General features: G+C 32.8%; 1 long non-coding RNA gene across 1 annotated transcript in view; it reads left to right on the top strand.

The window, feature by feature from the left end:
• The window catches only part of LOC130540714 (uncharacterized), a 147,204-nt gene extending 122,837 nt beyond the window's left edge, over positions 1–24,367 (top strand). Inside the window, exons 7-8 of the long non-coding RNA XR_008954707.1 lie at positions 12,942–12,983; positions 24,140–24,367. This is a non-coding gene — a long non-coding RNA (uncharacterized LOC130540714). The remainder of the gene's footprint in view (positions 1–12,941; positions 12,984–24,139) is intronic.
• The last annotated feature ends 1,973 nt before the right edge of the window (positions 24,368–26,340 follow it).

Below are 26,340 nucleotides of genomic sequence, written 5' to 3'. Positions count from 1 at the left end.
ACAAACTTTAAAATGAAACATCAATGCTGTGATCAGTATATGATTAGAGGGGAGGAAAATATGATCAACATTTAGGCAGTTTGGTGACTTCTGTCTTTCAACACCACATTTCTGAAATAAATCATATGCAATGCTGAACTGGTTTGGGTATTCACAATCTGTTAAGGCAAGCAGCTTGAAAGATGCCTGAGGCTAGCCTAAGGTCAAAGCCACTAATGTGAACTAAAATCATCAATAAATGAGATTTTTTATGATATTTTAATTAAGCTCATTCTGTCATTATATGCATTGCAAATTTGACCTTTAGTATCAAACCAACTTATTATGTGCATTTGGCATTTTCTCCATGTAAATTTTAAAATAAAAAAATAAAATTGTATTCTTCATGCTATTTCAAAAGTAAGGTTTTAACTGAAATGGGCAGTTTTGATTTTTTTTATGATAAATGAAACTGGAATGCAAACTAGATTCATATCCTAGAGCATTTGTGATATGATTTGTTATAAGTACACTCATAGAAATAAAGCCTGTAAGAGCAATATTTTCTACTTAGAGTTTTTAATAGTGGTCTTATACTCTTTAAGAGAAAAAATGAAGTAACTAGACACCACTCCTGGTGATACTTAATTCTATTTCATTTTTTAAAAAACCATAGAAATGCCATAGATTCTTCCTTAATGTTCTAAGGAATTTTCTTGTTTTCTACCCTCCAAGCCTCAGACTTCACTCTTTCCGAGAAAATTTAGAAAGAAAAATTATTTGGAATTTTAACCATCAGAAAACTTCATCTGTTTTTTTAATGACTAAGAAGCCCCAAAGGACTGTATTTTCTGACCTACCATACATTTTCTTGATGAGGCCAATAAATCTTGTTGCATAGTGAAGCTAAAATTTCTCTGTAGGGAAATCCCCATCTGTTACTGTATCTTTAACACAATGTTTCAGTCAGTTTTAAAATTAATAACTACAGAAAATAATCACATGCTTGATGCCATTATTAAAATCTTCTCATTTTTCAATTATGTGTTTTCACACAGCACTATGTTTAACATAATGTAACAATACATTTTAAAGGAAATTTCACATTTGATTACATTGATATCTCATGTAATATAGATGAATTAATTCAATCAAAATGATGAGACTGTTTATGAGTTTGGATATTCAATCCATATTCTTCTACATTGACTTTATTTAGTATTGGTCTTGTCATATCCTATGTAGTTTATGGGAAAATGAGCCAGGGACACACCCTAATAGATTCCTAGAATTCCACCACCGTTAATTGTACTACAGTTAATCTCCTACTGATTCAATTCCTCTGGAGAACCTTGACTAATACAATAAATTTTCACACCATAAAGTTATTATTTCTTCTTCTTTACTTAACTTTATTGATGGTCCCCCTCCAATGTTGACTTTTTATGGAGTTGGTAATTAGCAAGTTCACTAATGGAAGCTGAAAAGACTACTTATATCATGTGATGACAATTAACATGCTTCTCGAAACTACAAACTTCAGGCTAAATATGTTTAAAGTATAAGTTAGGCATGATCACCAAAGAGCAGCTGAATCCTGCTTTTCTTGATGGCCTCCATTCCTCTAGTTTCTTCAATAGACAATTGGGACTAAATTCATGATGCCTCACAAAAATATTCTCTTGCCTCCAGTACCTGCATACTCTTTTTTTTTTAATTGTTCAACTGCTACTCTCATAATCTTTTGTAAATTTTCTATTTGAATTTGTACTTCTCTTTAATATAATATTTCCCTGGACTCACCAAAGTGTCATCTCACATTGAGAAAATTATTCTCTAATATCAACTGTTTTGATAATATTGACTTCTTTATCTCAATGGAAATCTTACTGTCTGTCGATACCTTACTCCAAGACCATGGCTTTCCTTATAAGGATGTGTAGATTAATTTTTGCTATTTGCCATAAATTTAAAAAAAAAACTCAAATTCAAAATTCTGCTCTGGTAACTTCCTTCAATACTTCCAACTTGTTTGCTCACACAGTTTTCAACTTCATTAGTATCTTATTCTGATTCTTATATCTTCTTCTTATCCACTATAGCCATTTATCGTTAACCTTTCATTAATTCAACACTTATTTATTTAATAACTACTATATACTCATTGTGATTTTGATCTATAATTTTCTGAAAACTAAAGATGTTGAACATCTTTTTATGTTCTTATAGGTCATTTGTATATCTGCTCTGGGAAAAAAAATGTTTATTCAAGTCCTTTGCCTATTTTAAAAAATAGATTATTAGTCTTTTTATAATTGTATTATAAAGGTTCCTTGTATATTCTAAATATAAGTTGCTTATCTTATAAATGACTTTGAAATCTTTACTTCCATCCAGTGGGTTTTCTAAGTTCAGTGACAGTCCTTTGATATACAGAAGTTTTAAAATTTTGAAGTCCTATGTATCTGTATTTTAAAATTGTGTGACTCATGCATTTAGTGTCAAATCTAAGAATCATTTGCCAAATTAATGGTCATTAAGATTCACTCCGTGTTTTCTCATAAGAATTTTATAGTTTTAGCTCTTACATTTAGGTCTTTGATTCATTTTGAATTAATTTTTGTATATGATGTGAGGTAAGGACCCAATTTCATCCTTTGGCTATCCTGTCTCACAGCATTTGTTGAAAAGGCTATTCTTTCCTTTTTACATGGTCTTGTTACACCTATAGAAAAATCAGTTAACCATAGATGTAACAGTTAATTTTTGCATTTTCAATTCGGTTCCATTGATCTATAAAATTTTCTTTGTGTGACTAACACAATGTCTTGATTACTGTTACTTTAAGTAAGTTTTGAAATTGGAATGTGAGTGGTCTCCTACTTTGTTCTTTTTCAAGATTATTTTGAGTTTCTGAATCCCTTTCAATTGTACATTAATTTAAAAAATCAACTTGTCATTTTTTAAGAAAGAAGTCAGCAGGGGTTCTAGTAGAGATCACATTCAATCTGTACATCAAATTTGGGGAGTATTGCCGCTGTGAAGTAGGTTCACTGATTATGAATCCTAAAGGAAGACTCCCATTGCATGCAAGCTAGCAAAAATCACCACCATGCCAACCTTCAGGAACAGTAGTCTAAATTTCAGTCCACTAACTCTTGAGTTACACTTTTATTACTTGCTCAAATCTGATGACACAGATCACACACAAACCAAGTTATATGAAGCAGATTTATTGTTTATAGATAGAAAGGTAGCCGAGGACAATGGAAACCTAAAATTCGTGATGATCCAGTACCCCAATGCTCAGGAAAATTGCCAAGGGTAGACAGAGTTTCATCTGCATATGCCCCACTTGCCGCACAGCTGAGTTACCTCAAAAAGTAGCCTGCCCTTGGTTTTATACCCTGCAGGAAACATGTCTCGCTAAAGTACTGAATGACATCCTGTTTCTAGGGAAACAGAAACGGAGGCCAGGTTGTCCCCAGTAGTCTTCCCTAACTCATGATGTGAGGTTCCTGAGGAGTGACAGGAACAAAGTCCGGGCTATTTCAGGCAGTTTCTCCCCATCTCAGGATGCATTCCCTGAGTACTCTATGGTTATTCTGAGAACCACAATTAAGAAGAGAGGAGAGAAACTGGGTCAGCCAAACCTACTCAAGGATCATCATGCAGTCAGATTAACAACTTTAAGTCTTCTGACCCATAAACATGGGATATATTTCCATTTATTTAGGTATTACTTACTTTTCCATAATATTTTCTAATTTTCAGGGTATATGTTTTATATTATCTTAGTTAAATTTATTCCTAAGTATTAGATTCTTTTTTATGCTATTTTATTTTATTAATTTTATTTCCAGAATGTTCATTGCTAATATATAAACATATATGTGATTTCATATATTGATTGTGTGTCCTGAAAACTTTCTTAATTTATTAATTTTAATTTACTTTAGTGGATTTCTTATGATTTTCTATATACAGTTTACTCTTGAACAATGTTAGGGGTGCTGAGCTCTATGCAGTTGAAAATTCATGCATAATTTTTGACTCCCCCAAAACTAAACTACTAATAGCCTACTGTTAACTGGAAGCCTTTCTGATAACATAAACAATTAACACATATTCTGTATGTTTTATATACTATATACTGTATTTTTGCAATAAAGTAACCTATAAAAAAGGAAATGTCATCAAGAAAATCATAACAGAGAAAATATAATTATTATTCATTACGTGGATGTAACTCATCATTGTGTTACGCTGAGTAGGCTGAGGAGGAGGATGAAGAGGAGCAGTTGTTCTTGCTGTCTTGGGGTCATAGAGGTTGAAGAGAGGTTGAAGAGGATGTGGAAGGGGAGGCAGGAGTGGCAGACACATTTTGTGTATTTTTATTGCAAAAAAATTCATATACAAGTGATATAAGTGGACCCCACAGTTCAAACTTAGGTTGTTTTGAAGGGTCAACTGCATAAGATCATATTATCTCCAAATACGAATTGTTTTACTTCCTCTTTTTCAATCTAGATAAATATTTACTGCCTCTTTACTCTGGCTACAACCCCTAATACAATGTTGAATATCAGTAGTGAGAGCAGACCACTTTGTCTGACCTTAAAAGGAAAAGTGTCAGTCTTTCCCCACTAAATGCAATGTTACAATATCAGCTGTGTGTTTTTCATAGATGACCTTCATCACATTGAGTGTATTCATTAATATTCTACTCTGTGAGTGTTTTTTAATCATCAAAGGGATTTAGATGCTGTCAAATTGTTTTTCTGCACTTGTTGATATGATGATGTAATTCTTGTATTTTATTCTATTAATATGATGCATCATACTGATTGATTTCCTCATCTTGATCCATCTTTGTAGTCCTGAGGTACATTCCACTTCATCAGGGAGCATCATTTTCTTTTTATGTTGTCAGATTTGGTTTGATGATTTTGTTGAGGATGAATGCATCTATATACATAAGAGATTTGGTTTATAATTTTCTTCCTTGGGGATCTTTTTTATCAGGGTAATACTAAGCTAATAAAATAAGTTGGCATGCATTTTTTCTGTATCTTCGAAAGACGTTGTGAGGAATTTGAATTAATTATTTGTTAAATGTGTAGTAGAATTTAGTGTGAAACCACTGGGCCAGGGCTCCTATTTGGATAGGTTTTGATTATTCATTCTAACTCTTCATTTTTTACAGGTATATTCAGATAGCTGTTTCTTCTTCAGTCTCTTGTAGCTTGCGTTTTTTTTTTTTTTCAGAACCTGTCTGTTTAACCTTTCCAATTTGTTGTAGTAAAATTATTTCTATCATTCCTTTATAATCCTTTTATTTCTGTAAAGGCAATAGTAATATCCCCTCTTTCATTTCTAACTTTACAATTTTTTCTTGGTTATTCTAGTTATGGTTTATCAATTTTGCTGATCTTTTAAATGAACCAGCCTTTCATTTTATTGATTTTTTGCTACAACTTTTCTATTTTTAATTTCATTAATTTAGGTTTAGTTTGCTTTTCTTTTCTAGTGTCTTAAGGTAGATGACTAGATTAATAGTTTGAGATTTTTCCTCTTTCACAATGTAGTTATGATAAGAGCAAATTTCCTTTTAAGTGCTACCTTAGCTGATTCCCAAATGTATTGATATTTGTGTCTTCCTTTTCATTCTTCTGAAAATATTTTTAAATTATTTTTGATTTTTTATTTGACCAATTGTTTAAAAGTGTTTCACTTAATTTTCACATATTGGTAAGTTTCCAAAAACTTACTTCTGTTACTGTTTTTGTTGTTTTATTTTATTTTGTTTTATTTTATTTTATTTTATTTTATTTTATTTTATTTTATTTTATTTTATTCCATTGTTGTCAGAGCACTATTTTTTAACATATTGAAGTTTGTTTTATAATCTAGCTTATGGGCCGGAGAATGATCTATGTATGCTTGAGAAGAATGTATATTCTGTCATTGTTAGCCTTAGTATTCTGTACTATTAGATTTAGTTGGCTTTTCATTTTAAGTGTCCTATTTATCTGTTGATCTTTTGTCTTGTTGTTGTTTCCATTATTGAGTAGATTATTGAAATCTCCAACTATTATTTTTGAATTTTCTATTTCTTCATTTGTGTTAGTTTATGTTATATATTCTGGTGTTCTCTTATTAGATGTATACATGTCTATAATTGATATATCTTCTTTGTGGATTAGCCTTTTGGTCATTAGGAAATGTTCATATTTATTTCTCACAATATTTTTGTCTGTTTTAAAGTTAATTTGGGCTGGGCGTGGTGGCTCACACCTATAATCCCAGCACTCTGGGAGGCCAAAGTGGGCAGATCACGAGGCCACGAGATCCAGACCATCCTGGCCAATGTGATGAAACCCTGCTCTACTAAAAATACAAAAATTAGCTGGGCGTGGTGGCACGCATCTGTAGTCCCAGCTACTCAGGAGACTGAGGCAAAAGAATCACTTGAACCCAGGACGTGGAGGTTGCAGTGAGCTGAGATTGTGTGCCACTGCACTCCAGCCTGGCAACAGAGCGAGACTCTGTCTCAAAAAAAAAAAAAAAAGTTTATTTATATGTTAATATAACCACTCCAGCTTTCTTGTGGTTGCTGTTTACATAATATACATTTTTTCCATCTATTTGCATTGAATGTGTTTGTATCTTGAAACTAAAGTGTGCCTTCTATATGTACACATAGGCAAATCATGGTTTTTGGCTTTTTGAAATTTTTTAGCTAAAGTTTTCTGCATTTTGTTGGATTATTTAATCCATTCACATTAAATATTAATATTGTTATTGATATAGTTGAGTTTATGTTTAATATTTTATTTTATGAAAGTTTCATGCCCTCTGTGGCATGACACCTTACATGTACTCTGCACATATGCAGAGGTCCCTAAACCCTGTAGTTCAGGGATTTTTACAGAGGCTTCATTGTGTAGACATGATAGGTGATTAACTCCATAGCCAGCTACTCTTTCCCTTCCTGGAGGATGAAAAGTGAGGCTAAACATTTTAAGCTTCTAATCATAACTTGGTCTTTTTGATTACCAATTCCCATCCAGGGGCCTACCAAGGTCACCTCATGAGAACAAAAGACATTCCTATTACTCAAGAAAATCCAAGTGATTAGAAGTTCTGTGTCAGGAACCAGGATCAAAGACCAAATATTAGAACAAAAGATTCTCTTAGCAACCCTATTTCCACAGGTAATTGCAAGAATTTTAGGCCTTCTGTACAAGGAACTGGAGACAAAGTTATATATATATATGTATATATTTATATTTTTATATATGTATATATTTGTATTTATATGTATATCTCATATATGTGTGCATGTAATATTTATAATATATATATGCAATATGCATTTAAATTTATTCCATATCTTTTCATGGCTCGATAGACTTTTTTTTGAAACTAAGATTTAGTTTCCTGAATCTACCACGGTTTGTTTATCTATTTACCTATTGAAGGATATCTTGTTTGCTTCCATGTTTTGACAGTTGTATAAATCTGCTATAAAATTTCATCTGCAGGTTTTTGTGTGAACATAAATTTTCAACTTATTTAGACAAATACAAAAGAGCATGAATGCTGCATAATATGGTAAATGTATGCTTAGTTTTGTAAGAAACTGCCAAATTACTTTGCAAAGTAGCTGTATATTTGCATTTCCACCAGCAATAAATAAGAATTTCTGTTGCTTCATATCCTCACCAGCATTTTAGCAATTCTAATAGGTTTGTCATGTTGTCTTTTGGTTCTTTTAATGTGCAGTTCCCTAATGGCATGTGATAGAGAGTATCTTTTCATATGTTTATTTGCCATCCATATATCATCTTTGATGAGGTATCTGTTCAAATATTTTGTACATTTTCCTCCTCCCAATAAGGTTTTTCATGAATTGAAAGCTGGAAAAAATAGTTTTTCTTCATGAGAAAGTTAAAAAAATTACATTTTATTGTGATGCAATCACCTGACGAAGAAAAAATAATAATTTTGTTTTATATAAATATTTAAAACTTTATTTTCAATTTACTTAATATCTTTACATTTTGTTTTACTTTACCATTTTCTTCAATTTTCTTTGATTTAATAGAAAATCAGTGTGTTTATGATTTTAACTTAGGCTCAGGCTATTTTAATTATACAATGTATTCTTTTAGTATGTTCAAATAAAAAGAGACCCACTCAAAGAGGAACATCCCTGATAAACATCATTTTAACAGGTGACCTTTTTCTTTGACATCAGATTTTATTTTAATAGCAACTATCTTCCACGATGCTTTTACTAATATGCTTCCATCTAACATATAAGAATAGTTGTGTCATAGGTAACTTAATCATCAACTACATTAATATTAATAAAAACACAAAACTAAGAGCCACAGTGGTGAAGCACTGTAGCATAATGATTAAATGCATGGATTCTGGCACCAGACCCTCTATATTTCAATACTGAACATATTTTTTAATGTTTGTAACTTTGAAAAAATTTCATATTGTCTCTGCACCATAGCTTTTCAATCTCTAATATAAAGATGAGTGATAACATTTTAAAAAGTTAGTACAGAGGTAACATGGTTTAATATTGAAATTCTAAAGAACTTATGAAATTCTACTATCTGTTGATTAAAGATAACCCTGCATGTCATATGCACTGTGATTTCTACTAGCAGAATTCCATAGTAGACTAAATTTTGAAATTAAATAATTTAAGTAGGAGTATTGCCAGAAATTTTCATTCCTAATGTGAAAACTATTCTAGAGGTATGTGCACTCCAAAATAAAAGGGAATGCTGCTGAGAATTCAAATTTTGAGTGCATAGCTTATGAGAAAATACTTATATTCCTGGCACTGAGAGAAGAATTAAGTATTTTTGAGATTAAAATTATTGCTGACTGTGATTCTACTCCCCTTATGTGATAATAATGGCTTATCAAATAGAAAACATGTGCTCTTCCTCTAACTTCAAGACTTTAACTGAGTCTATTAAGCATTAATGCTTTTTGTGGGACTTTCCTGGCATGTAAGAAACTCAAAAAGGCTCTGTAGCAGCAGCAGCCAATTCCACTTTTAAAAATTGCTCGACAGTTCTCCCATCATGGTCTCAGAGAAACCAAATATGCAGAACAAATAATCCACCCAATTAGAATTCACTATTGGAGAGTCTCAAGCAGCACTTCTGCTGAGTTGGCACAGAGCCACCTGCTGTAGTACCTCATCATGATTTTGGAGCGTTTCTCACTAACTGTGATGTGGTCCTGTGAAAAGAGGAGGGAATAGTGTATCCTGCAGTGCTATATCATGAAGATTGCCAGTTACAATGAAGTTGGTAGAAAATCATAATATATATATTTTTATTATCATACTTTAAGTTTTAGGGTACATGTGCACAACATGCAGGTTTGTTACATATGTATACATGTGCCATGTTGGTGTGCTGCACCCATTAACTGGTCATTTAGCATTAGGTGTATCTCCTAATGCTATCCCTCCCCCCTCCCCCCGACCCCACAACAGGCCCTGGTGTGTGATGTTCCCCTTCCTTTGTCCATGTGTTCTCATTGTTCAATTCCCACCTATGAGTGAGAACATGCGGTGTTTGGTTTTCTGTCCTTGCGATAGTTTGCTGAGAATGATGGTTTCCAGTTTCATCCATGTCCCTACAAAGGACATGAACTCATCATTTTTTACGGCTGCATAGTATTCCATGGTGTATATGTGCCACGTTTTCTTAATCCAGTCTATCATTGATGGACATTTGGGTTGGTTCCAAGTCTTTGCTATTGTGAATAGTGCCGCAATAAACATACATGTGCATGTGTCTTTATAGCAGCATGATTTATAATCCTTTGGGTATATACCCAGTAATGGGATGGCTGGGTCAAATAGTATTTCTAGTTCTAGATCCCTGAGGAATTGCCACACTGACTTCCACAATGATTGAACTAGTTTACAGTCCCACCAACAATGTAAAAGTGTTCCTATTTCTCCACATCCTCTCCAGCACCTGCTGTTTCCTAACTTTTTAATGATCGCCATTCTAACTGGTGTGAGATGGTATCTCATTGTGGTTTTGATTTGCATTTCTCTGATGGCCAGTGATGATGAGCATTTTTTCATGTGTTTTTTGGCTGCATAAATGTCTTCTTTTGAGAAGTGTCTGTTCATATCCTTCACCCACTTTTTGATGGGGTTGTTTGCTTTTTTCTTGTAAATTTGTTTGAATTCATTGTAGATTCTGGATATTAGCCCTTTGTCAGATGAGTAGGTTGCAAAAATTTTCTCCCATTCTGCAGGTTGCCTGTTCACTCTGATGGTAATTTCTTTTGCTGTGCAGAAGCTCTTTAGTTTAATTAGATCCCATTTGTCAATTTTGTCTTTTGTTGCCATTGCTTTTGGTGTTTTGGACATGAAGTCCATTCCCATGCCTATGTCCTGAATGGTATTGCCTAGGTTTTCTTCTAGGGTTTTTATGGTTTTAGGTCTGACATGTAAGTCTTTAATCCATCTTGAATTAATTTTTGTATAAGGTGTAAGGAAGGGATCCAGTTTCAGCTTTCTACATATGGCTAGCCAGTTTTCCCAGCACCATTTATTAAATAGGGAATCCTTTCCCCATTTCTTCTTTTTGTCAGGTTTGTCAAAGATCAGATAGTTGTAGATATGTGGCATTATTTCTGAGGGCTCTGTTCTGTTCCATTGGTCTATATCTCTGTTTTGGTACCAGTACCATGCTGTTTTGGTTACTGTAGCCTTGTAGTATAGTTTGAAGTCAGGTAGCGTGATGACTCCAGCTTTGCTCTTTTGGCTTAGGATTGACTTGGGGATGCGGGCTCTTTTTTGGTTCCATATGAACTTTAAAGTAGTTTTTTCCAATTCTGTGAAGAAAGTCATTGGTAGCTTGATGGGGATGGCATTGAATCTATAAATTACCTTGGGCAGTATGGCCATTTTCATGATATTGATTCTTCCTACCCATGAGCAGGGAATGTTCTTCCATTTGTTTGTATCCCCTTTATTTCCTTGAGCAGTGGTTTGTAGTTCTCCTTGAAGAGGTCGTTCACATCCCTTGTAAGTTGGATTCCTAGGTATTTTATTCTCTTTGAAGCAATTGTGAATGGGAGTTCACTCATGATTTGTCTCTCTGTTTGTCTGTTATTGGTGTATAAGAATGCCTGTGATTTTTGCACATTGATTTTATATCCTGAAACTTTGCTGAAGTTGCTTATCAGCTTAAGGAGACAATTAGGAAAAGAGGAAGTCAAATTGTCCCTGTTTGCAGATGGCATGATTATATATCTAGAAAATCCCATCGTCTCAGCCCAAAATCTAGTCTATTGTTTTATAGTATTAACTATACCATGAAACATTGAACAATATAAGAGATAAGCACTTGGGAATATTCCAAACACTTTCTCCTTGAACTGACTGTGAGTGACTGGATGTGGGGCAAGTCATATTAAAGTTATCTATCCAACACCTGGTGAAATTGCAGTGTATACAGACAGAGTCAATGTACAAAGTCTATTTCAGCCAGCAATTTTCTTTGGAAGTACTAAAATGTCGCAATTGCTTTTTACTCTTCTAGTCTAGAGGAGTTCACTTTTTTATTTTCTAACACACAATTGTGTGAAGTCTACTCTTTTTATGTGTCATATTCAGGGGGAAATTTTTTCTTCAGGGGGGTTTATTGTAATAAAAACCTTTTAGATTTATTGTTACAAGATCCATTATGATATGTTATCCGAATTCCATTTCAGTTTAAAGTTGTTCAGAATCTTACATATCTTTTAAGTCTTTATGGCTAGGGAAGGAAGTATTTTATTGTACATTCCCAGATGGATAATTTACCATTTAAGTAGTGCCTTTATATAATGCAAGTCCTTCTTATCCCACATGCTTACTTACCTTTCCCAGTAGGTCTCTTATTTTTAAAAATTATGTAATCTGGAGGAAATATATCTTCATAACTTGGATTGTCTGCAGTAAAATTTGTCTTCCCTTTGCAATCTGGCAGTAGGATTACATAGTCATCAGAGGACACTAGTGATTGCTTTTCTTTATATCATTTTAAAAGGAACCATTTTTGCAACACTTAAGATCTTTTCTCCACAATTCTGAGGGATGGGGAAACAAAAGGCAAAATCAAAACACATGGGATTCGAAAGATATAACCTACTAGCATCAGCAGAAAAAACAAAGATAGACCCTTTTCTTTTTGTGGACACATGCTGCCGGACAGTCAGATGCAGAACACTACAGAAATTATAGTGGGTAATATTTCTCATATGTGAAATAAATTCATATTCCAGAAATTATTTATTTTTGATCTGATATTAAAATTATTAAGTATTTGAACTTATTTTTATTTCTATATTATTGTGAGACCTGAATTATCCAATTTTAATGGTAATTTCCAAGCACAGTAAAATAAATGTACTTAGAAAAAAATTACAATCTAGATTAAGAATGAACTGACTCTTCAGAGAATCAGGTGACCCTTTAGACTGAAAATATCTAATTATTGCAGTTCTTACATAAGGAATATCTAATTATTGCAGTTCTTACATAAGGAATGTAACTAAAAGTAATTTAATTGTGTAAAAAATGCTTAGCAAAAATATAATCAAATGTTTACCTATTTGCTATCATCTGTAGTGAGAGGAATATTCAAATATCTGAAAGTAGATCTACAAAATACACATGGGAAACAAGATTAAGATTTAAAAAAGCATGTCGAAATAACATTTTAATTGTAAGTCATTTTTATGTATGTGTATCTATTTTTCTTAACAAAGTGAAATTACATTGCAAAAACAGATTACTAAAACTTTTATTGTATTATGTTACAGATGAGTGCATAAAAACATATAATTTCATAAATATTAAGTAAACACATATTCTTCTACATTCTAAATGCTTCATAAATTTACTTTTCATTTAGGTATTGAATCCACCTGGAATTTCCTTGTGTTTATGGTTCAAGGTAGGAGTCAAATTTCATTGTTTCCATATAGAAATCTGATATTGCCAGTAAATTTTATTTAAATGACCAACAAATGATTATTGCTATCCTGTACCATCGCTGCCATAAATGATGTGTCCATATATGCATAGGTTTATTTGGGGAGGTATTCTCTGACATCCTGCATTTTCATGGTTTGCATCAGTTTATCAATTTCTACTCAAAACTTTGGGATTTTAACTGAGACTGAAGTGAAACTATAAATAAATTGCAGGAAAAATGGCACATTTATATTCTTGTGTTTACTAACCCATGATGTAAAATGTCTTTTTTGAAAATTTTTTCTATATGTGTATTCTCTGGAATAATTTGAGTATTGCATATACATTATTTTATTTGAAATTTAATTTTTTAAATCACAAAACATAAATTTTTATTTAATTCAGTTTATATATATTCTATTGTACACTTTGTAAACCCAATGAAGTTTTAAGGTTACCATATATATAAACCACATGTGATTGTATTGTGTATATATATATATCACATACAATCTCATATTGTATATGGTATACACAATCACATATATACTCATATATATATACTTATATATACTCATATACATATTCATATATATACTCATATATATATACATACTCATATATATATATATATGAGTTAAGCTGGTGCAACATTCCATTTCCTTCTGGTTTACCAATCTCACTACCGTTCATTTAAATGTAATCTACGCCTCCACCCTCACCCATCCTTGACTGTAGGATTTTCTCTTTTGTTTTCTGCAGTGAAGTTTCTCTTTTTGGTGTAGATTTTTAAAAATTTGTTCTATTTGAATTTATTGGATTCCAAACCTATGAATTGCTAGGTTTTTCTAATTATAGAAAATAAAGAAGTGTCTTCAATGTTCATAGACTGGATTTGCCCCAACTCCTGTTTTTCTCCTGAGACCAGCTATGTTTTTGATGCTTTCAATTTTTTTTACATTATTACTCTCTTTCAAATTTTCTTTTATCTTAATCTATATATGCTTCATTCTGGATAATTCCTGATCTATCTTCCGGTAAACTAATTCTATCTTCTGAGTTTCAAAATATGTCCAGTGGGTTTTTAGATATTGCATTTTTTACTTTCTAGGAGAGTCACTTTCAGTTTTCTTTTTATGAAAACTAGGTTCTCACTTATTTCTTTCCTTTAACATGGCAAACATGTTTTAATAAGCAGATTTCTTTAATTATCTTTCAAATATAGTCTGGTTATTGCTTGGGGAGTAGATTGATAGTAATAAGTTAAAATTCCAAAGATAATTCAACAAATTCTAATACAGATACACTTCTAATTTTGGCAGTATGGTTGACAAAATATTCTAAAAAGTTTCTGCTCAACTGCAACATAATTATGAACATATTACCATAGGAAAAAAACATACTTTTTAAAGAATTGATTTTCTGTTGAGAAAATGAGTGAACACTTCAAGAATAAAAATAAAAACAATAAAACAGCTAAAAATTAAAATGAGAAGCATAACTGTCAGGTCATGCACTGTTTTAATTGTGTCAGCTTTAACATCTGCAAACATAGAAATATAATTTATCATACTAACTGTTCAAAGGAATAATATATAAAATCATCTTTACACATGTAGAAAACCACTGACTCAATTTTTTAAAGGTCCTTAGCAAACTAGAAATAAAAGAAATTCCTTAACCTAATAAACAAGTACATTTTAAAATTTTAACATTTATAATATGTCACAAGCAAAATCTGTTTATATTTATGGACAATGTTAGAATGCCTACTGATAATGCATGTACTCAATTTTCATGGAAAGCCCTAGCAAATAAAATAAAACAAGATTTTAAATGTGAGATTTTGGAAATGAAGGGGCAAATCTGTCATTCCTTAAAGATGGTATGACTATCTACATAGTAAAAGCCAAAGTAATCTACTGAGAAAATATTAAAGTTTAGAAAAAAATTATCAAGGGTGATGGGATAAAAGGTGAATAAAAATAAATTTGCTAAAATTACATTTAAAAGGTAAAATTATAGTTTTTAAAATTGGATAATTAAATCTCATAAAAATGCACAGTTCTTTGATGAAGCAAAAATATAACTTATTGAAAGACATTTCAAAACAAATTAAATAGAAGAATATGCCAAATTAAAATAATCAATAATTAAAAATTTTAATTTACCCAATTATATCCATAGTTTTATTGCTATGCCAATCACATTTTTCATTTTTTTGTACAAATTGACGAGACGATTCTACATATTTGTAGAAGTACAAAGGGCCAAGGATTTCCAAGTCTCTCCTGAAGAGAAATATTGATATTGGAATGAACTGCTTTACCTGAGACCAAGAACTATTATAAAGCTAGTACAATTGGTATAGCAAAAACAAACAAACAAACAAACACACAAAAATTGTAATTAAGACAGTTCATTTGAGAGAGAACTCATCATATTAACCAATAAAACCATTCAGAAAGGACAGGAAGGGTCTCATGAACATACAAAAATTCATTACCTGAACATAGAAGAACAAATCAGATTGGGAAGTGTGCATTGTTTAACAAATAGTGTTGAGCTCACTAGGGTGAAATGAACCACATCTCTACCACACCACATTCAAAAGAAAGTCCATACTTAGTATGGAAAACAAAGCTTGCAAAGTGTTATAAAACAGTACTGGAGATGATATTAGTAAAATAAAAGATGAGAATGGAAATTTTTTTTTTTTTTTTTAAGACCAAGTCTTGCTCTTGTCCTCCAGGCTGGAGTGCAATGGCCATGATTTTGGCTCACTGCAAACTCTGCCTCCCGGGTTCAAGGGATTCTCCTGCCTCAGCCTCCCCAGTAGTTTGGATTACTGGTGCCTGCCACCATGTCCAGCTAATTTTTGTATTTTTAGTAGAGATGGGGTTTCACCATGTTGTCTAGGCTGGTCTCGAACTCCTGACCTCAGGTGATCCGCCCGCCTCGGCCTCCCAAAGTGCTGGGATTACAGGCATGAGCCAATGCTCCCGGCTGAGAATAATTTATTTTTTAAAGCCTAAGTGTACTATCCTCCAAAAGAAAAGAGATACATGTGTCTACATTGAAATTACATAGCCATTTATCAAAGGACACCATAAAGGAAAAAAAAAGAGAGAAACTATCAACTGAAAAAGATATTTGCAAAATATATAACTGAAAAATGACAATTTTATCAAAATGTATAATAATGCATACAAGTAAATGAGATAGTCACGAAAACACAGTAGAGAAATGAAGAAAAGACATGAACAGAAATCTCAGAAAAGAGTAATATAAATGGGAATTATTTACATGGGAAGATGCTTTTTAGTAGTAATTTATAAAGTAATAATTAAGATTCCAATAAACCAATACTTTATAACAAAAGAGCAGCAAAAGATTCGAAATTTGACAGCAATTTATCCTTGCTCCTCAAGGAAGGAATAGGTTTGATGTAATCAACCTGGCATCCAGTAGATCTTGGGGAACTGAGTCATTTTGATGGCATTTGCAGCAGGCAGGCTGGAAAATTCCACATTGGCAAAAATTAGACCAGCTTTGGTGAGATAAAGCTCATGCTCTGTGTGCATTCTGTGTCTGTAAATTAATAAATGTTAGACAGTCGTGAGAGAGACAGTGATTTTCCACTGTGGGAGCAGACATCAGTCTTCGGATAGCCAGCCTCAAAAATTGTGTCAGTAATATCCTGTCGGTTATTAATCTTTATCCCATGAATTTTGTAAAGTATTGGCCATCGTTACACATTCTTTTGGGTCAAGCCACTCTGATGGCCACTTCAGTTTTTCGACAATTTCAGTAATTACATCCATTTAGCCTCTTATGGTTAAGGGCTGTCACCTGGTCTGCCATTCTGAAAACCATTATCCTCACTGATATTTCAGAGCCAATTTCCATTTTAGCATTTCCTACAAAACAGCCCCTGTAGGGCTTCTCTATTATCTTAATGAGGATTGGATAACAGAGCCAAGTGGTAACTTTCAGTACAAAATAAATTCTTTCTAACATTAGTACCTCCCTGAGCCTTTGATCCCTTCCTTAATACTATTTTAAGAAAGTTCTAGCATCTTCTCCTTTTACTAAATGCTGTCCTCATGGCCAAGCATCAAAGAGCCACTCCAGCATAAATAACTTTCAGACTCAGATTTTCTTGCCAGAATATTGAATGCTGACTCATTGATCATTTTCCCCTGTCAAGAAGTTCTCGCTTCTCTAGCCTTCTATTCTGCACTCTTCTGTCTAGTCAGACAGCCTTAAGATTATAAGATCCACTCTCAAAAGTTCGTCCTAGATTCCTACTGGTATGTGTTATGCACAATTTACAATTCAGTTAGTATCTAAGACTTTCTTCTTTGAGCAGAGACTGTACATCCTTGCTTGGTCTCTTCTCAGCCCTGAATTATAAGCTTGAGTCATGGCAGGGCATCATCTTTAAAAGGACAAGTAAAATTCTGAGAGACACCTACCTCTGGTTAAGAACCTTGCAGGAACTCAAGTGAGGGAAGACTGCTCTCTTCTGTTAGGTTGGTGCAAAAGTAATTGCGGTTTTTGCCATTAAAAGTAATATTGGGGCCAGGAGTGGTGGTTCATGCCTTTATCCCAGCACTCTGGGATGCCGAGGCAGGCGGATCACCTGAGGTTAGGCATTCAAGACCAGCCTGGCCAACATGGAAAAAACCCGTCTCTACTAAAAATACACAAAAAAATTAGCCGGGTGCGGTGGTGCATTCCTGTAGTCCCAGCTACTGGGGAGGCTGAGGCAGGAGAATCGCTTGAACCCGGGAGGGAGAGGTTGCAGTGAGCCGAGATCACGCCACTGCACTCCAGCCGTGGAGGCAGAGTGAGACTCCATGTCACACACACACACACACACACACACACACACACACACACACACACAATTAAGATTGGGGCTACTTCTGCGAGACGAAGGTTCTAAGGAAACTTGTGTCTTAAGATTCCCAGTGAAATCTTTCAATGTTTCCTTTTCCATATTTTGTCAATTTTATCCATCTGAAATGTCTTAAATATCAACTGGCATTGTCATTTTTTCATTTTTCCTCCATCATGTTTTTTATTTCATACTGCTGGTCTATTTATAATTTATAATACATTTTAGTATATTTTTCAGTTATACCTTCCAATTCCTATCTTTTGTGTTGTGTCTACATTACTCCCTTAGCTCGCTTAGAGAGTTTTTCTTTAAATTATTATATTATTTAAATTTCAGTGACTATATTTTTAAAAACTTAACCATAGTAATAAAAGTACAGAACTAAATATTTAAGATTTAACTTCCTTTTTATGACAAAAGATAGACCTGTACACTTTCCCAATCCCAAACATTATCCTATTATCAGGATAAAAATTTTGGCAAATTTTTATTTTTTATTTGCTAAGTAGTTTATATAGCTAGTTTGTCTTTTAGTTGCTAATAATTAGTTCTGTTACATTGCAATTCCCTTACTTTCTATACCACGTAACTCCAAATACTAAATTTTAATTAAATTAATAGAATTTTAAGATCACTATGGGTTATATAAATATTATTCATTACTATGATTACTTTATTATGCATTATTTCACTATTTATAGTTAATGCTTATTTTTTATTTGCATAAGTGTAAAAGTTATAGTTCTTTTATTTCCAGTTGTTCCAAAAATCTAATATGGTGTTTCAACGTGGGGTCTCTAGACCAACAAGCAGCATCAGCATAGCCTTAAAATTTGTTTAATATACAAATTATCTGGCCTTCACTAAGATTTATTGGGTCATTGATAAGGGGTGAATCTTTGTTTACCCCCAAATTTATATGTTGAAATATTAACTCCAAATGTAACGATATTAGAAGGTAGGATCTACAGGAGGTAATTTGGTAATGAAGGCCCTCCCCTCATAAATGGCACCAGTGCCTCTATAAAAGGGACCCTAGTCAACAGTAGGGAACCTGGAACAGGGCAGAACCTAACAGTGCTAGCACAGTGATCTCAGACTGTTAGCCTCCAGAACTGTGAGAAATGCATTTCTATTTTGTGTAAGACACCTAATTTATGAAACTTTGTTATAGCTGCCAGAGCTGATTAAGATAGTCAGAAATAGAATGGGGCCTACATTCCATTTTACATTCTTAAAAAACCCTCTAGGGGAATTTTTTCATGTTCATTTTTCCTAATGTATTCCTCAAAGCTCAAATTGATCAGAAATGCTTCACGTTTCTGCCTTTCACCCCCGGAGATCTAAACACACTATCCTTCTTTCTGCTGCTATCTGAGCTGATTTTTTAAAAAATAAGTGCACACAAGACATTCAAATACTTCCCTGTGCTATCATCCTTAATTCTTACTGGGCCTGTTGACTCCCAGATCCCATGACTTCCAATCCCTTCTTGTTTGTGGTTAATATTTTTGTTTTACTAAATCATATGCTCTGAAAATTACCTAAATATATATTGAATTAATACATGGGAATAATTTTATTACTTTTTTTGTTGTTGTTTTTAGAAGTGTAGTATTCTTGGTTGAAAAATTAACTCACGTAGAAATTTGCAGTATTGTTGCATTGTTTTCTAGAATATATTGACCTTATAAAAGTCAGAAAAGATCTTTATTTCAATCATTTATTTGTATGCCTGGAAGTTGTTTAATGTCTTTCATTTTACCCTGATGTTATATATAATATCATTGTCAGAGGTGTTTGAACCAGAGCAACTCCATCTTGAATAGGGACTGGGTAAAATAAGGCTGAGACTTGCTGGACTGCATTCCCAATAGATGAGGCATTCTTTGTAACAGAATGAGACAGGAGGTCAGCACAAGAAAGAGGTCACAAAGACCTTGCTGATAAAACAGTTTGCAGCAAAGAAGCCAGCCAAAACTCACCAAAACCAAGATGGAGATGAAAGTGACTACTAGTTGCCCCATTGCTCATTATGCACTAACTATAATGCATTAGCATGCTAAAAGACACTCCCACCAGCACCATGACTATTTACAAATGTCATGGCAACCTCAGGAAGTTACTTTATATGTCTAAAAAAAGGGAGGAACTCTCAGTTCCGGAAATTGCCCACCACTTTCCTGGGAAACTGATGAATAATCCACCACTTCTTTAGTGTATAATCAAGAAATAACTGTAAGTATAATCAGTGGAGCAGCCCATGCTGCTGCTCTAACTATGGAGTAGCTATTCTTTATTCCTTTGCTTTCTTAATAAACTTGCTTTCAATTTACTCTATGGATTCACCCTGAATTTTTTTTTTTTTTTTTTTTTTTTTTTGCGATATCCAAGAACCCTCTCTTGGGGTCTGAATCACGACTTCTTTCTGGTAATATTATGATCATGTTACAAGTCAGATCATGTGACCTGTAACAGATTTTTGTTTGTTTCTTGTTCTGTCCATTTTCTTGTCTCAAAAATCCTGCTTTTTCTTTTCACTACAACTAATAATTTACACAGAAATAATATTTTATAATTACTTTTTTTTAGATTTGAAAAGATAATATTTCTTTTTTTTGTAAGAATAAGAAGTTAAAGTCTCTTTAACCATTTTAACAGAGTACAGGATGCTGTTAACATTTCATTGTATAATAAGAATATAAGTAACAGATAATTTATATGATTTCCTAAGGATATGGAAAGAGAGAATTCAGATAGACTCATCACCGTCTTTTCCATTTGCCATAGTGTTGTCATAATTTCTATTGATATTATTGTTGAAAGTAAATGAAATACAAAATTCCTAAAGATCTATACTTGGCTCCCAAATTTGACATTTTTTGTTAGAACACTTCTTTAGGACTTCTATGGAAAAAATACCAAAATAACCAGAACATTATTTCTCTCTTGTGTTAGTTAATCAAACTCTATTGGATGCTATTACTTGTGACCAAAAATGTGAAAATCTTCAAAAAATTATTTAAAGTTATTATAACTAGTATAATGTATATTGTTCTGTATAAATAGTATGTGAATACATTTAAATACATTATAGCAAACATTTATTACATTCTCCAAATAAAAATATTTTTGTTTCAAAGTTTAATTTTTAAGTAACCAATATCTTCCAACATATATAATTGAATGTGTGTTTCAGAAATAATATAGTCTGTCAAAAGGTTTATCCCTTTGTTAGACTTATGAATAGATTCAGTTTTATGCTCTGTATAAGAACTCAATAAGGAGAATACTTAATCTTATTAGAAGGAATTTCAAGATAATTACTAAACACCTAGAAATACAAAGAAATCTAAAAAACTACTGGGTCACCTGCCAGTTTCAACATACATGAATACATGAGTATTGCTTTTCTTGACATCAAAGACATCTTTATGTTCATAGAGTGGTGTGATAAAGTGAAAAAACCTGACAGCAGAAAACTTAACTAAGCAAAATATATTGAGAAGAAGAAACATTTCAAAAATAACTTTTAAAGAATACATAGTTAAGCAGAGAAGCTTTAAATAGATGAAACATTTAATTATAAATTGATTCACATTACTGACTCTTTACCCTCTACTTTAATTCTTTAAACTTCTTGTACACTGATTATGCTCATATTAAGAAACTGTGCTGTTATTATCTTTTCCTAATTATTATTTGACATTCTTCCTTTTTTTTTCAAGAGACAGGGTCTTGCTTTGTCACCCAGGCTGGAGTGCAATGGCTTGATCATAGTTCACTGCAGCCTTCTACTCCAGGGATCAAGGAATCCTCCCACCACAGCCTCTCATGTAGTGAGGATTACAGGTGCACAGCACCATGCCCAGTTGTTTTTTAAAAAAATTGTAGAGATAGGGTCTTGCTATGTTGCCCAGCCTGGTCTGGAACTCCTAACTTTATGCAATCCTTCATTATTGGCCTCTCAAATCGCTGGGATTACAGGCATGAGCCACCACGTCCAGCCTATTTGACATTCTTTAAAAAATTTAAGAATTAAATTTTCTAACTAAAATATATTAATTGAGTAATAATAGAAACATTTTCCACTTCCAGTTTATCAAATGTTGTTTTTTTTCTCTTTATTACTTCCTTTTAGATTTTTCTCATTACCTTATAATCTCAATTTATAATCATATAAATTATGTTACTCATATTCTTATTATACAATGAATTTTAACAGCATCCTGTATTCTGTTAAAATGGTTAAAGAGACTTAACTTCTTAATAAAAGAGATAATATATCTTTATTTGCCAGATACAGGACAAATTACCATATTATGGAAAAAATACTTTTTTTCCAAATAAAAAAATGTGTGTAAAATAGTGATTATGAAACCACTTTTTCCTTTTTGTTTCTTCCAAAATAATATAAAATTATATATGATACATATAAATCATACATATATGTTTATATATGTGCATGCATACATATATAAATAGTGCCTACTGCTGTTTTACAAACAGCCTCAAAATCTAGTGACTTAAATGATAACGATTGAGTATTCCCCATCATTTTGTGAATTGGCTGCATGATGCTCTGGTGACCTAGTCTGTGCTCATTCCTATGGCTGTGGCCAGCTTGCTGGTTGGCTGGAGCTAGATGCCTGAGATGGTTTTACTCATGTGTTTGGAATCTTGGGGGTGGGGCGGGGATGACTGGGCCTTATTCTCCATGTGGGTCTTCATTATGTGCTTCATAATAGCATAATGGTCTCAGATTACCAAAAGAACAAGAGTTAAAACTGGAAAGTTCTCTTGACACTGAGACTCAGAAATCACCCACCATTATTTCACTTTGTTTTATTGATTACTGTTATTCACAGGGACAGTTCAGATTCAAGGGAAGTAAATCTACCAAACGATGGAAGAATCAAAAAAGAATTTGTAACCTTTTTTAATCCACACAATTCTAACTTCCATTACTTATATCATCTTTTGTAAATTTATAATCAAAGTAAATATAATCAAAGGTTTGTTTATATTTATTTTAATATAGCATACCTATAACAATAAGTTCATAGTGTGATACCAAAAATTAATGTTTGGAATTTGTTTATATCATATATGATTTGTAGATATACTATACTTATTAAAGATGATAACATTTAATATTAGATCAACTTTTGAAGAGAATCATGAACTATTGTTAAACCATGTATTATTTTGCTAACCTCATAAACATCATATGGGCAGAGATAATGAGTTTCTATTTGGTGAACTGTGACTAAAAATGTACAGTGTAGGCACCCTGGTAATCTATTTGTAATCAAAACAAAGAGCAAGATCTAATTTTTTAAAAAATAATTAAAATGTAAATTACTAAATAGTGAGAGCTTCTTTTATTTAATTATCTTTCCTTCTCTTAAATATCACATATGCTGCTTAGCTAGCAAAGACAAAATTAGCACAGATTTATATACATATATAGAGAGACATATATACACACACACACATATATATGGAGAGGGAGAGAGAGAGAATAATGCATGGAAAAGAGATAATGACCTTTGTAAAAAACCTAGTAAAATTAATACCAATAAATTCAGACTTTAAAAACTGATTGTTAAAAAAATAGGTTAATAACAAACCACGTGTGTTTATTTTGTGACTAACAACCAGAATTATTTATCAGATGTAAGTAAAATTAATGTTATATTTTTATTTATGCATTGCTTTAATTTTTAATTTGTAAATGTTTGGCACAAAGACAATTATACTCTATGAAGAAGGTGACATAATAATTTAATTATTGAAATAAATCAAAATAAATATTTAAGTAAATAGTAATTTGATTTCTGTACCATACAGGAGTTTTTTAGTGCCATAACTTAAAAATACATAGATTTCTGTCCCACTTAAAAATGCATGAGAAAAGATTTTTCATAAAGTTGCTTCTAAACAAATCATTGTATATGTAAACAAATATTTATACATTCAGTTAATATTTTGGGGTACTTAAATGTGGTAGGCATTGTTTTAAACACTGAGGAAAGGAGAGAGAGATTGAGTGTGTGTGTCTATGTGTTTATATGGTCAAAAGTTAAATATAACATGCATTTTTGGCACATGAGTTGAAACAGGTCTATAATATGCACAAGCACAACTCAAACACAGTCTGTATTAGGTCTTTGTTCTATGCAGACTCACCTTCTTTATTTACTAACCAAAACCCTGTTATTTTCTAGCTGTTCTTGAGTATTATACCACTTGACGACTGAGGCAGAATCAAAGAAAGTACTAATGCTCTTCAGTAAAATATACAAAACTACAGACAATGGCAGTGCCTTATTTTGTAAAGTATATAGCTATGAGCCTTTGCTACTCCTTGCTGACATTTGGAATTTAACTGAAGTGTCTTGTTAAAAAACATTTATGGAAATAAGAAGAATATCTTTCCTTTTTAGGGATATAAATTAAACTCAATTTTATTGGTCAAGGACTATGGTATAAGGCCATTTTAATAAAGGCATAACTAATCTTATCACCATCATTTAGTTACTACTGGAGATCACAATTCAATTAACTCATAGATATGAAACATCATTAGATATTCATAAAGAGGGCTGCAAAGCAAATCAACTTAAATGTTAAAGCAGAAGAGTAAGTTACAAGTTTTAGCATTGATTTTCAAAGTTTGCCCCTATTGTTGCTGTGGGCCTAGAATTTTGCATTTAGCTTTGTAAGGATTGAGTACAGACATTTTAATGGAAAACTTTACAACTTACATTCTATATTTTTATTTGGCAGAAATTTATTGAGTGTCTGCTATGTGCAAGACACTGTGTTAGGAGTTTGTATTAGTCCATTTTCACAATGCTATAAACAACTGCATGAGACTGGGTAATTTATAATGAAAAGAGGTTTAATTGACTCACAGTTCCACATGGTTAGAAGGCCTCAGGAAACTTACAATCATGGCAGAAGGGGAAGCAGGCACCTTCTTCAGAAGGTGGCAGGAGAGAGAAAACAAAGAAAGAACTTGCAAACACTTACAAAACTATCATATCTCATGAGAATTAATTCACTATCATGAGAACAGCATAGGTGAAACCACCTCCATGATTTAATCACCTTCCTCCCAGTTTAAACCATAAGCTTAGAACTGATCTGGATCCCTGAGGAATTGCCACACTGACTTCCACAATGGTTGAACTAGTTTACAGTCCAGCCAACAGTGTAAAAGTGTTCCTATTTCTCCACATCCTCTCCAGCACCTGTTGTTTCCTGACTTTTTAATGATCGCCATTCTAACTGGTCTGAGATGGTATCTCATTGTGGTTTTGACTTGCATTTCTCTGATGGCCAGTGATGATGAGCATTTTTTCATGTGTCTTTTGGCTGCATAAATGTCTTCTTTTGAGAAGTGTCTGTTTATATCCTTTGCCCACTTTTTGATGGGGTTGTTGGTTTTTTTCTTGTCAATTTGTTTGAGTTCATTGTAGATTCTGGATATTAGCCCTTTGTCAGATGAGTAGGTTGTGAAAATTTTCTCCCATTTTGTGGGTTGCCTGTTCACTCTGATGGTAGTTTCTTTTGCTGTGCAGAAGCTCTTTAGTTTAATTAGATCTTATTTGTCAATTTTGGCTTTTGTTGCCATTGCTTTTGGTGTTTTAGACATGAAGTCCTTGCTCATGCCTATGTCCTTAATGGTATTGCCTAGGTTTTCTTCTAGGGTTTTTATGGTTTTAGGTCTAACATTTAAGTCTTTAATCCATCTTGAATTAATTTTTGTATAAGGTGTAAGGAAGGGATCCAGTTTCAGCTTTCTGCATATGGTTAGCCAGTTTTCCCAGCACCATTTATTAAATAGGGAATCCTTTCCCCATTTCTTCTTTTTGTCAGGTTTGTCAAAGATCAGATAGTTGTAGATATGTGGCATTATTTCTGAGGGCTCTGTTCTGTTCCATTGGTCTATATCTCTGTTTTGGTACCAGTACCATGCTGTTTTGGTTAGAGTAGTCTTGTAGTATAGTTTGAAGTCAGCATGATTCCTCCAGCTTTGTTCTATTGGCTTAGGATTGACTTGGCAATGCGGGCTCTTTTTTGGTTCCATATGAACTTTAAAGTAGTTTTTTCCCAATTCTGTGAAGAAAGTCATTGGTAGCTTCATGGGAATGGCGTTGAATCTGTAAATTACCTTGGGCCGTATGGCCATTTTCATGATATTGATTCTTCCTACCCATGAGCATGGAATGTTCTTCCATTTGTTTGTATCCTCTTTTATTTCATTGAGCAGTGGTTTGAGAAATACCATTTGACCCAGCAATCCCATTACTGGTTATATACCCAAAGGATTATAAATCATGCTGCTATAAAGACACATGCACACGTATGTTTATTGAGGCACTATTCACAATAGCAAAGACTTGGAACCAACCCAAATATC

The sequence above is a fragment of the Pan paniscus genome, chromosome 14 (assembly GCF_029289425.2).
Source record: "Pan paniscus chromosome 14, NHGRI_mPanPan1-v2.0_pri, whole genome shotgun sequence".
NCBI lineage: Eukaryota > Metazoa > Chordata > Mammalia > Primates > Hominidae > Pan > Pan paniscus.
Note: the sequence above shows the minus strand (reverse complement) of the source record. Positions and strands in the feature narration are given on the sequence as shown.